The 12628-nt window shown below is 38.8% G+C and overlaps 1 protein-coding gene across 1 annotated transcript in view; it reads right to left on the bottom strand.

Annotated features, from left to right (window-relative positions):
* The window catches only part of zmiz1a (zinc finger, MIZ-type containing 1a), a 112680-nt gene extending 100345 nt beyond the window's left edge, over positions 1-12335 (bottom strand). Inside the window, 1 exon segment of the mRNA XM_043256084.1 lies at positions 12092-12335. The gene's annotated coding sequence lies outside the window, so the exon portion shown is untranslated.
* Positions 12336-12628: the final 293 nt, after the last annotated feature.

Raw genomic sequence — 12628 nt, 5'->3', positions numbered from 1 at the left:
TGTCTTTCACTGAACAATACTTTGTGGGGAAACTGAATAAACAAAATGTCAGATTCACTTCTGAGATAATTCACGGAAGCCTTAGCAAATGATCAAATCCACGCTCCTTTGAGAGCTGCATCTTTCCAGGAGGCAGTTTTAGGGTGTCTATTACTGTAATGGGATATAATTATTAATCTTCTCCTCAATTGTCATGACCAATTTGTAGAACTGATAAACCGTTGAAACAACCACAATCCAGATTGATTCTACAGCTATTGAAATCCAGTTCGCAAAGATAATATCCAAGTGTTTAACTAAAACTCCAAAAGCACTGGAGATGCAATTGTTTTTGCCAAGGACACATTCATCACCGTGCACACGAAGTCTTCCACGCTTGTGACAGCCTACTGACTTCCTCCAACATCAATATTTTCCAGAAGAGTTTTCAGCTTGAGTTGTTACTCTGTCAGACAGGCAACTGTGAGAAATTCCAGCAGTTTCTCCTCCCTTGTACTACAAAAGTGGAGCTGCCCATCAGAGCACATGCTTCCTGGAACCTCGAGCCCTCCCGGAGTACAAACATATTAAAAGTACATACAACCAACTTTCTCTGCTAAAGTCAACTTGTGATGAAAATTGTGTTCAGCCTTTTAAGGCAGTGAAGAGCAAGCATAAGTAGTAAAGTAAAAAGAAAAAAGTGTATTATTTAGTGCCACCAAACGGTTAATTGTGATTAATCGTATTAAAATGAATGTTTGTGCATAATAGTTTGGCAGTGCTAATATTATGTTTATGTTATGGCAGATAACCAGCTGAAAGTAAAATATTTATATTGCCAACACCATATCCAAAATGAATTAAAAAGAAAGAAAAATGCAATACCATATCATAAATTAATAAATGATTAAAATGACAAATTATCCACATTATCGAGTGATATACTACAAATATATCTAAATATATATAGGAATAATCTGTAAAAATTTTGAAACAACTTTCCTTTTAGGCTCTAGTTCAAGAATCTGTCTCTTCAATCCCTTTTGTAAAGACATCTTTTCACAAGCCAATCAGCTGCGATAAATACAGTTCTGCCCTGCTTTTTTTTCCCTCACTGAATATCCTGTTTCACTCTGAAATACATCACATTATTGAGAAAAAAAAAAGGCTGCAAACTGAATTTCACATTAACTTCAGGCAGTAATTCTTTTGACGTCAGCAGCTGCACCCAAAAGTTGATATTACCTGTTTCAGGCCTTCAGTGTATCAATATACAACTGACACTTAAGGGCCTTCATTCATTCCCATCTAAACCCGCGCTCATAACATCCCTATCTTTAACAACAAGAAACATATCATTTCAGCTGACAATTCCATCTTTACGGAAACGATAACAGACTTCTTTTTCAAGAAGATGACTTTCTTTCTGCCTCTGCGAACAAGTAACAGAATAAAGAAGATCCGCAGTTCTCTTATCCCGTCTAGCGTGTTAGTGACAGTACATCAGCTCAGAGTGACAAATGCCTGTCGCCACGCATGATGCCAGCCACGAGTGGCAGAGGGGAGTGCAGAGGAGCACGGAGATGTTTATCAGACAACAAGCCAAGCTGATCTTCAGGACATGATGTACTTTGTCATGTTTCTGTCAGCCGAAACCAGTTCTGCTAGTGAGTGACACTTTGAGTTTGACAATCCTCATCTAGTGATTTTCGTCCTGTTTGTCCCAAATTTCAAGCAGTTTGCAAGTTATAAAATATTCTTCCATGTTGTTATAGCATCTGGAACATCCCTTGCAAATCTGAAATAAAAAAAAAAAAAAAAAAAATTGTATTTTAACCGACGCCTTTGAGACAACTGTTTTGTAATAAGTTTTTTTTAAATATTCAAATGAGGCATATAAAGATATGCAAGAATTAGCATAAATCTCCAGAATGATGGATGGAGCCAGATTTTAAATTCCTTAAAGTTATTTTTTTTTGGATGTCTTTTTAATCACTCCTTACATCCGAAAATACAGCCAGAAAATAATGCATATATTTTACCATATTTCAAGAATGTTATATCAATACTATAAGTATACGTATGTAACATTCTGTAATTAAAAAGACGATTTCTGGCTCACTTTAAAGAAAATGGCCTTTAAAAGATATTTTAATTGACATCTACAAACGCATATAGATGAGGTCTAATAAAATAATGTGCATTTTAGATTTTTTCCTTCCACTAATCTGAAGAAACTTGTTCTAGAAACAAAAATAGCACGAACTCTCAAAACTGACCAGTGCTTAAAAAAAAAAAAAATGTCTCGTCTTAAAACTTTTCTTTTTAACAAACGATTCTAACAGAAGCACAAAAAAAATGGTATGGTATCTTAACCAAAGATGAGCGTGAGGCAAACAAACAAACAAAAAACATCTTACATTTGCTCAGGAGAACAACTCTCCCCCCCCTCCCTTAATTCAATAAAAAGGCTTTTAGCCATCATAATGATTTACAAAGTGACGAGTCAAACAGATTTACAGCGACAGCCTGAAAGGAACCCAACACAAATACAATTACTATTCACGTGACTGCCACCGCCAACCCCCTCCGCTCACGGGAGGCCAAGAACGGGAAACATGCTAGTACAGATGCAGGCCCCGAGCGCTCTCAATTCACCCCTTTAAAAGAAGCCACCACCAAACGGGGTGGAGAAAAAGGCTGCCATTGTAGAAGTCACTTAAAGTGACAGACACTTGGAACGGCGGTTTGCTACAAGCCAGCCACGATCATTATTCAATATCAGATGAGCTGACGAACCATAGCCAGAGGGCAGTGACGTGTGGTAATTCTTTAGACACCAGCTGCAGCTAACAACGCAGGGTACACCACCTCATTATTGGGGTCAATTCTAGACAAAACACTGTTGTTCTTCTGTCTAAATAAACCATTTTTATTTTAATATAGAGACAAAAAGCACAATTGACCTTGATGGCATGACGGAAAATTGTACTTGGGTCTGCATTGCTCTTCATGAAAACACACTGAAATCGTTTCTGGTCATTTAATTCCAGCAGAATTCTCAGAGCACACAGAGGAAAAAAAAAAAAGATTTATTTTTTTATTTATTCATTCATTCATTAAATTATTATAATAAAAAAAAAAACATTTCTGAACACTGAAATGATGTTAGGATCAATTTTATAAAAGCAAGTGGAAACAAACAATATTTAATTATTTATATAAACATTTTGTAATTATATAGAAATAAATATATATAAATAAAAATTGTATTGTTTACAGTAAAATTTGTTATAATACCTTAATAATAAATTTACTGCTGTGTGTAGAATGTACCCAAATACAACGTACCCTGGTGAAAAGTCTAGAATAATTAAGATTTTTTTTCATGCGTTTACCAAAAACATGGTAAAGTAATATTATAAGATACTACAAGTAAAAAAAAATGTTTGACAGCCTTAACTCCTGTCTTCAGTGTGACATGATCAATGTAAAACTCTGATTTATCGCAGAGTATTTCTTTTTTTTCCTGTAAAGAATGAAGAGTGAAAAACGGGCCAGCGTGTTAAATAAATAAGCATGTACATTGCGGCTCTTTGTCAGTACAACTTGCCATCTAATTAATGATACTGCGGCACATAAGCAGTGGCCCCTGTGCACATGTTCAACTGCCTTTACACTTCCCACCTGCCCACTAACAAACAAGCTGCTTCGCCTTCTGCGGTTGTCGATGGCTGTGGCATGACGCAGGTTTGAGGTTTGCGCTCTCTTCCTTGAAAACAGACCTACATAAATGTTTGTGTGGGTGTTGGCAACTATCTGGGTGGGAATTCTCTTGCAGAGGAACCCCTCAGGGCACTCCAGATTGAGTTTCCTCTGTTCCTGTGTCCCAGAGTCAAAAGAATTCCTGAGAAAATTAGACAGACAGCCATGTGCACGAAGCCAGCTTTTGAGAGCTAGAACAGGGTAAGGCACAGCAAGCAAATCTCAATAACGCTCAGTGATATCGATTAGACGCTCGAGATGTCCTGAAAAAGGTGCTTTGCTTTTTTATATCCGTGATGGCGACGGGGGAAGAAAAAAAAAAGATCTGCATGTTATTCCCGGCCTGCTGTTTTTCGTCTGAGGACCGCCGTGAAAATCTGAGCTGGCATGTGCCATCCGTCCCTGCTGACTACTACTGCAGATGCGGTAGAGTCAGGAGTTCTCAGAGCCATCCTCGAAGGACACTCACCCAACGTGCAACGCGCCACCAGCTCGATCTAGCTAATAAAACAACAATTCACTCTGATGCTCAACGTCTCACCCAGGGCCACAGCGTCATAGAAAACTATGGGGGAACGTAACGGACGCCGTGCCGTCTTTAAGGCATGCCAGATTAATATGCCAGCAGTGGGTTAATGTGCAATTAAAACATTTCATGTGAACACTGTTTGCTTATGCATCAGCAACAAGCTCTCTACAGAAAGATCAGATTAACGATCTCAGCAGCCGCTAATGAAACATTGAACGCGTAAAAACTACTCACTTAGAAGCTTCAAAATCTGAAAGCTACTTTGCTGCCTACACAGGAAGCTGCCTTCTAAGGGAACATTTTAACCATCACGGAACTTTAAAGGCAATCGGTTTGCAATAAATCTATCGATAACTAAAACTACTAAAAATCTGTTTGGTTATTTATTATCTTAAAAGTATTAAAATTACAAATTCAGAAAGAAAAATATATATTTGTTTAAATAAACATTAAATTACTGTTATAAATGTTTAATTTTAATTACATTTAAAAAAAAAAAAACTCTTAATAATAATAATAAACACTATAAATAATACTAAAATAGTAGCGTTATTGAAACATAGGCATCAACTAGAATCAAAAATTGGTATACAAGGAAAGCTACTTTCTTCTGTAGACGTTTAAAGAATATTTGAGCTGCTTTTGTTCATCTAAAGAAACATTAACTTTGTGGATAATGTCATTTGTGTTCCATTCGGAATGACCTGAGGATGTGCAAATGATGACAATTTTAATTTTTTATGTGCGCTACCCCGTCAAGGTTAGAGTTACTTTCCAAAGTCAGCTCACTAGATTCCCGAATGGAACATAACAGAGCTTTTGTCCATTACATTGTAAAACATTCGTTTCTTTCATTCTTTTGTTTTTAAACGAAACCATATTTTATGACGCACTGAAATGGGACTGCTTTTAAATCATAACACCCAAAAGGCTTACGCTGTTTGTCAACAGTTAATTAAAAAGCACTGAGAGACAATGACAAATACTGTTTGAAGATGATCCCTGGCAAGCCCCACACAGTGTATCATTGCTGTCTCTGGAATACACGATTAGTTTAATCTCATTACAGCAATGATAAATGATCAGTGCAACAATGGCTTCTGTTTTCTCAGAAGATGCACGCAAGAATGAGGTATGAAATATCAAGGTTTAGTTTGCGATATCACTTACTCTTATCGCTCCCCTTTTAGCTGACAACTTTATTGTGGTGGTATTGAGACAACACCAAACTTACAGTTTCAATTTGTTACGGCGTAAATAAACCGACTACTTTGTGAGAAAAAAAAACAACACGTAATTGCGTAGGATTTCTAAGAAACTACTCACCGGTAAATCAACTCTACTTTTCCCTCCGTGACAAGGCTCAGTGAAAACCACTACACCAGGCCTGCCATTTTACAATATTTGCACTCTGGGGTTTCTAATATGGCTCTTTATCTGAACAGCCCAGGTAGAGAAATTAAAAGACATGAGCTCATAAGAGTGTGAAGCAGTCTGGTTCAGAACCGCAGGGGTGAACGAGAGGGAAGGGCGCATAGTGGCCACCAAGAGTGTGGCTTATGAAACAGTCATTAAGAGCCAGGGCACACAGCACTTACCTGGGAAGTGGTGCTTGCCATTGCATGCCAATTTGAGCCTGGACATACACGCGCAGACAAACACACTTACACGGCTCTGGATTTATCATGCTCTATCTGGCGCCGAGTCTGCACTAGCACTCCATGAACGTCTCTCTGTTGCCTACAGCTGTCACCTCATGAGCTCTGCACGGAGGCTGTGATGCATGAAGTGTATTTGTGGAGCAAGAGGTGTGTTCTCAGATGGAATACATTTTCATTGTGAGATCTGCCTTGAACAGTTAATAAGTGCTAAAGAAAGCTCTGGGCCGTGCGGTTCTGTGATTTTGACACAGCAGAATAGAGATAATAACGGTTTCAAACAAAAACACGGAAAAGCAGAATGATATGCATACGGCAGAAGAAATAAAATGCAGAACATTGCTTAACGTAAAGAAAATGACTGTTTTAACTGCTTACCATGCAAGATTAATATGATATTACACCATACCACTGTCTCCTGCACAATTATTTAACAGTAGCTCTCTCTGCTCCTGAATCTACACTATCAAAGAAAGTCATTTTAACAGAGTTATGAACTCGCGATCTGAATATAATGACTGAAAGGGTTGGGTATCATAAAATAAAACAAACATGATGCGGCTTTTGAGTATTATTTCCTATCGCATCGATCAAAAAGACGGTTTGAATCAGACTCATGAATCAGTCACTGAATCGGTCAGGGTGGTCACGGAGTTAAAGTAGCAAGATAAGCAGTCTCCTACTAAAACACTTTTAGATTCTACATTCCTGTGTGCCGAGTTTCTCAACGTGTACGAAACTAAATTATGAAATTTTACTGAATCAGTATAATTGCTGGCTTTTTAAAACATGCGTGTCTACTTATCGGCATGGACTTTTTAATTGCATACCTCCAAATATGTGAAATTACAGTCATTTTAAGACATTTTTAACAAAAAACATGGCAAAACTTTAATCAAGTCTTCAATTATAAATGGCGTGTCAAGACGAACAAAAAACAACTGTTTTTTTTAACTCATGCTGTAAGTGTAAAAATTGCTCCATAACATATTAACTGGTAAAAAGTGGCATATTCAAACATTGTTAATAAATGAAACATTGAATTATGTTTAAAAACAGTACCGTACTAGTTCCTCTAGTAACGTACTTCGTGCGTTACTAGAGGAAAGGGAAGTGTAATGAACTGTGTGCTGGAAGCGTAATGAACCCCGTCTATAGAACCCATCTAATCTCTTACTGAAAACTAAATTGACGGATTATAGTAACCCTGAAAAATCATTAAAATTAATGATTCGGACATAAACTACAAAGTCATCAAAAAAAAGCAACCCAAAAAAATTCAAGCGTTTAAAAAAAAAAAAAAAAAAAGAGAAAGTAATATGAGAACAATGAAATGCATTTTTACTGCTTAATATAAATTCACCTTTTTCCTGCGACACTAAGGGATTTGGCGGATCCAGTATGAATTTCATTCGCCACCGTCCATTTGTCATGTTCTCCTGACATCTCGTAGTTGCCTTTCATTCAGCTTTCATTTAGTCTCACCTTGTGCAAATGTCTAAGCCAAGGTTATGCGTGCGTGTCATTTGGCGCACGCAAACGCAAATCCTCCTTCCCGTAAAAGGCGAATTTGGATGAGAAATAATATTTATCTTTCCTAAGAAAACCTAATTAATTTACTTTGTCAGAAAACATGTATGAATCCCTCGGGCCATGTTGAACGTAATTGCAAGTCCCTCTCAGAAACACAGTGATCACTCGCCGGGACGGAGGAAAACCTCCCGCTCGCAGACAGAGACAGACAGCTCAGACACAGTGACAAGGTCCAAGGTTTCCACATGATGGAATACATGGCAGTATTTCAATACATAAAATGAACGCAGATGCATTGGCATTCTTCCGCAAAGCCTGAATAAATGCATACAGATAAACACTGCCGAAAAAGCACAAAAGACGAATTTCTACATGTCGAAATATCTATTAAACTGCTTTCATACAACAAGTTACTTCGGTTTAATTTTCCAATGACTTGAAACCGAGCCCTGAGTGAGTCTATAGAATCAGTGTACTTAACAACGCACATATTTGTTTCTCAAAGAAAGATGGATCTCTTTAAGAGAGTAGCAGGACTTAACAGTTTAGCATGGAGAACATGGCTCACTGAATGTATACTAATTTGCCTCAGTCAAAAGAAAACAGGTTGAGGACAATATGTTTGTTTTGCTTAAGCTGGATTTGCACAGCACACAGCGGCAGCCAGACTTCAAAGAGCTGCGAGCTTTTATTGGCACCGAAAAACGAAGGTAATTGCTTGTGATCATGCAAAATTGTCAGTATGGTGGGGACATTTTGTGCTATAGTGCCAAATATCAAGCCCTCGCATTGGTAAAAGAGTAGCTGGGTGTCATTTTTGATTCAAAGTACTTGCTCTCGCCGACAGAAACGGGATACAGCCATTGTGACATCTTCTGCGTTCATTTTTCAAAGAGCGTCAAATCAAACATGCATGAGCCCGTGACAGTGTGGGCCTGAAAGTCCCTATCTGAGGGGTAAAGCACTTAGAATGGCACCAGCTAGCTAATGCTTTGCACATCGCATCCCAGTGCATCCTTGGTCACATTGTCAGCTCGAGAGTCGGAGGCAGCCTTCAACAAGCTTTCAACTTATGCAGCCTGGAAGCAGATTCGGTCCCACGCCACACTCTTTGCAGATGCATGTAATTAAAATCAAAAGTCCCTCTCCCTCTGCTTCGCCGAGGTCACGAACCGCAAGATGAAACGGAGCAACGTACCCGTAAGTCTGTAAGGAAATCACAAGTCATGCACTCCTATTGTCTGAATAATCTGGGGTTCGGAGGCTATACTTCATGTTAGCGCATTAACCTCGTTCACCGCAGAAACTAAAGTGCATGCGCAAGTCAAACAGACGGTTATGCAGACGTAATGTGAACCGTTAAAAAAGGCCATCGGTGTATTAAGCGTAATAAATGATCCACAGTGCAGCATGTGGACTCAAACAAAGCCTGACTCGGGTTCAAGAGTGGGCGTGTGCGGGTGGTGGCTAGACAACTGTTCGCTTTATGATGAATGAACGTAAGCCAACTATTTCACTACAACAGCGTGTTACACTGTTAAGTGTAAACCTGTCAAAACACTAGTTAGGTTTTTTTCTTTTAAGCTGGTAAAAAAAAAAAAAAAAGTGCGCCTTATTCTGGCTGTAAGAAGAAGAGGAGATAGAGCAATGCAGTATGTAACACCATTAACAAAGACCACCGAAGTCATTTTAACCTACTTTTGCACTTAAGTCTACGATAATAAACAAAGATCCATATTAGGTGTCTTTTTTTCAGGTTTCAAAACCTAAAACTTTTGTTTTGTGTTAAATTTGAAGTGGTTGACTAGACGTGGGTGAACCTAATATATTATCATCCAATGAAATATAAGAAGTTCTAGAAATGCCTCATTTTTGTTTAGTCTTGGAAAGGTTTTCTTCACTCACCTACAGTCCTTAAGGCAAAGGTTTTTGAGTATTCAATGTTGAAGCTAAATTTAAAAAAAATAAAAAGTTCACAATACTTTGACTATCACGGCTCGTACAGAGAACCCTTTATGTATGGTATTGTGACCCAAGTATCATGATAATATTCTATAGCCGGATCACTCACCATTCCCACCCTTAAATCGCCCAGAGAATTAAGCGAGCTTTTGTCACACACGCCAAGAATTTGAATGTGAAAAGAGATCATCTAGACTGCACTCCTAAACTGGACAACCTTGAACACATTTGTTAGGCTAGACACAATAGAGACACAAATGCGCATAAATAGGCAGCGATGTGAGCAATAATGACTAATAAAGCTGTTATTAAATAATTTGCGTGCAAAATCTGATACATTTTGACAATGTTAATTCGTTCAAATGACATTACTGATGATTCTCTCCATTTTGGCATGTTAAATGCAACTTTTCAGCAATCTTATGGAAGTTTAATCCCACATTAAGCTCAATTAAGTCCTGCGCAATACCTCTTTAGTCTCGTTGACAGAATGACTTGAGCTCTGTCTGTGCCTTTACATGACTATGGCTAAAGCCTCTGCCCTTGGTAATGATGATCCTCAACCTGGGGCCCCCGTCTGAAGGAGGGAGAAAAATAAACTCCTCTCCTCTCCTAGACACATTCTCCATTCCTGACTCATACAAGCTAAGCCACTCATAGAAGGGGACATCACACTGGTGGGTAAATCTGCAGTGTTTTAAAATACACCCCCAGCAGGCTCCAGTCTTACGCGTGGGTTCGTTTTTAAACATTTGCTAACAATAATTGGCCTTAACAACATACCTCCTCCAATAACGTTAATCAACACCACAATTCCGAACAAGTGAGCAGAGAGCTCAGTACTTTCACCTTTGCTCCAGGAGCAATCCACCCTGAAGTAAGGGGGAAGTTTTTAACATTATCAGTACTCACACAGCCATGTAAACATTGACTGTGATTGTGCTGTACTAGAGAGGTGACCGAGCGATTGTCATCAAATGACAGCTCTGACTGCAGAATCATGCTGAAAACAATACGTTTCTGTTTTCAACAAGCACGTCCACCAAAGAGAAACTCTACTGAGGAAACAAAACCTATGTTCATGAAAACAATGAAAATTTACTGTAAACTTAAATTGTTGCTGGCAAGAACAAGCCTACCTGTAGAAGCTTTTTGTAGTTCATAGGCTTCTTATTGGCAATAGAGTCGACTTCGGTGATTAAAATATCAATAGTTATAAAATCAAAAGCAATGTATAAAGTACAGGCCTGGGCTCATTCTAAATCATTATTATTAAGCAAATATTAATATTATTAACCAAAGTTGAAAGTTGTAGAATTACTAACTGTAACGATCTCATGAATAAACTGCTCACTAATGTATTAGTTACTTATTTTTACTTATCACAAGATAAAAAGAAAAAGAAAACAAAACTGGTGGACACTTAGTAAGTGTGAACTTTACTGTGCTGGGTAGTTTACTTCTTAATATAATTTAGAACCTATTATACATTTTGTGATTAAAATAATCCGTTCACTTCTTGATTTTCATTTAAAAACAAAAAAGCAACAATAAATAAAAACTCCTTTAAGATCGGCTTTATCAGCACGTTTCTATATTGCATGTCTTGCTAAATACTGAACGCATCAAGTGCTAATTAATGCTCGGTAGATTAAATAAGAAAACAAATTAGTAAACTAGCACGTAAACATGAATATTTTGAAAGCAATAACTGCATTACACAGCAATATGCATCCGCCTGCATTTATTTTTGCATGCATGGTGCACGTTTTACAGCTCCAGGGGAACAATCGGTAAAATACTAATTTACGAAACGTGTATTAATTGCATTTTTTGGTATTTAACGTAACCCAAATGTAATCGTGCGGTCCACAAGTCGACTGTCACCTAATTAAGCAGCCTATATACACAAATGCAATGGTTTCCAGTTGCAAACACTTGATTTTTCGAATCTTATTGCGAAATCCAGACCAAACCGAACACTGCGTGCGTCCTAAAAGTCTGCTCCAATGTTACATTCAAGCATTCGCGGATTCCAAGATTCGAACGAGATGTTACAATGTATCAGCGGTTACAACGTATCATCGTGCTTCCGAACGCGGTCGTCCTGTTACTAGAGCACAGCATGAAACATCACATTTCAGCACATGGTTGAAAGCCTCGTTTCCTATCACTTATCGAGCAGCCACAATGTAATTTTCACCTAATCAAAAAAAAAGAGCCGGAGAATTTAAATCGCGTTCGCGCAACCAAGCCGTCCGAATGTGCCCATCTAAGCGTGCCAACCAACCGTCCACCGCATGACAGTGCCCTCTTCATCTGAACAATGCAACACACCAGAACGATACGCTGAACGGTATGTAAACGGTGGGCTTCTCCGGTTCAGCCAAATTCCGCGTTCCTCTGAACGCCACTGTCCAGGAAAATTGCTCAATAGTGTTTTGCTTCGAAAACACAAAGCCGCGTATCGCCAGCGTTTCAGTTAGTGCAATTGTTTCCTGCGCAGAAATACATGTGTACACATCTTAGCGATACTTTAAGTGACTCTATTGTTAGCTGAGGTTGGAGCTAGCGCGGAGGCTACGGGTTCGTTTCAATGCAGCGCATAAAAAGCTTCTCTGCGAGCGAGGTGTGAAAATGATAGGAAAACACAAACACAACTTACTTTCAGGTCCAATCACAGCACGGCGCCGAAAATCTCCGGGATTTGAAGTTGCGATCTGTTTTCTCCCCTCACACTTCACAAACACTGAGAGAAAAGCGCACGGCGTTTCGTTAGTGTGACTGTCTGAATCAACTAACGTAGTGCACGGCAAGTTGAAGTGTCAAATTACACGGGCTATTCTATTACCACAGAGCCATGCTTGCTGGTTGCTGACAAAATGTGTCCCAGAGTCGCGTAAAGCGCTCGCGCCTTTGGAAGACACCAGGCGGCGCGCGCAGATGAACGGACTGGATTTGCACGCGAGCGCCAGTTGTTTGCTGTTCGAACGCTACGACACGTCGTTCGGCTTTATTTCATTGTAATCAAACCACGGGGACCACAATGCATTTCTTTCCAGGCAGGTTAACTGATGAATGCCTAGTACTATGACAGTATGACATAACATGTAGCAGTATGACATAACGTGTATCAAAACAACGCCACATGTAAAGTGCGATTATTGTCATAACGTACTATTTCTCCTACAAACCTCACTAG

This window comes from Puntigrus tetrazona, chromosome 13, assembly GCF_018831695.1.
Source record: "Puntigrus tetrazona isolate hp1 chromosome 13, ASM1883169v1, whole genome shotgun sequence".
Classification (NCBI taxonomy): Eukaryota; Metazoa; Chordata; class Actinopteri; order Cypriniformes; family Cyprinidae; genus Puntigrus; species Puntigrus tetrazona.
Note: the sequence above shows the minus strand (reverse complement) of the source record. Positions and strands in the feature narration are given on the sequence as shown.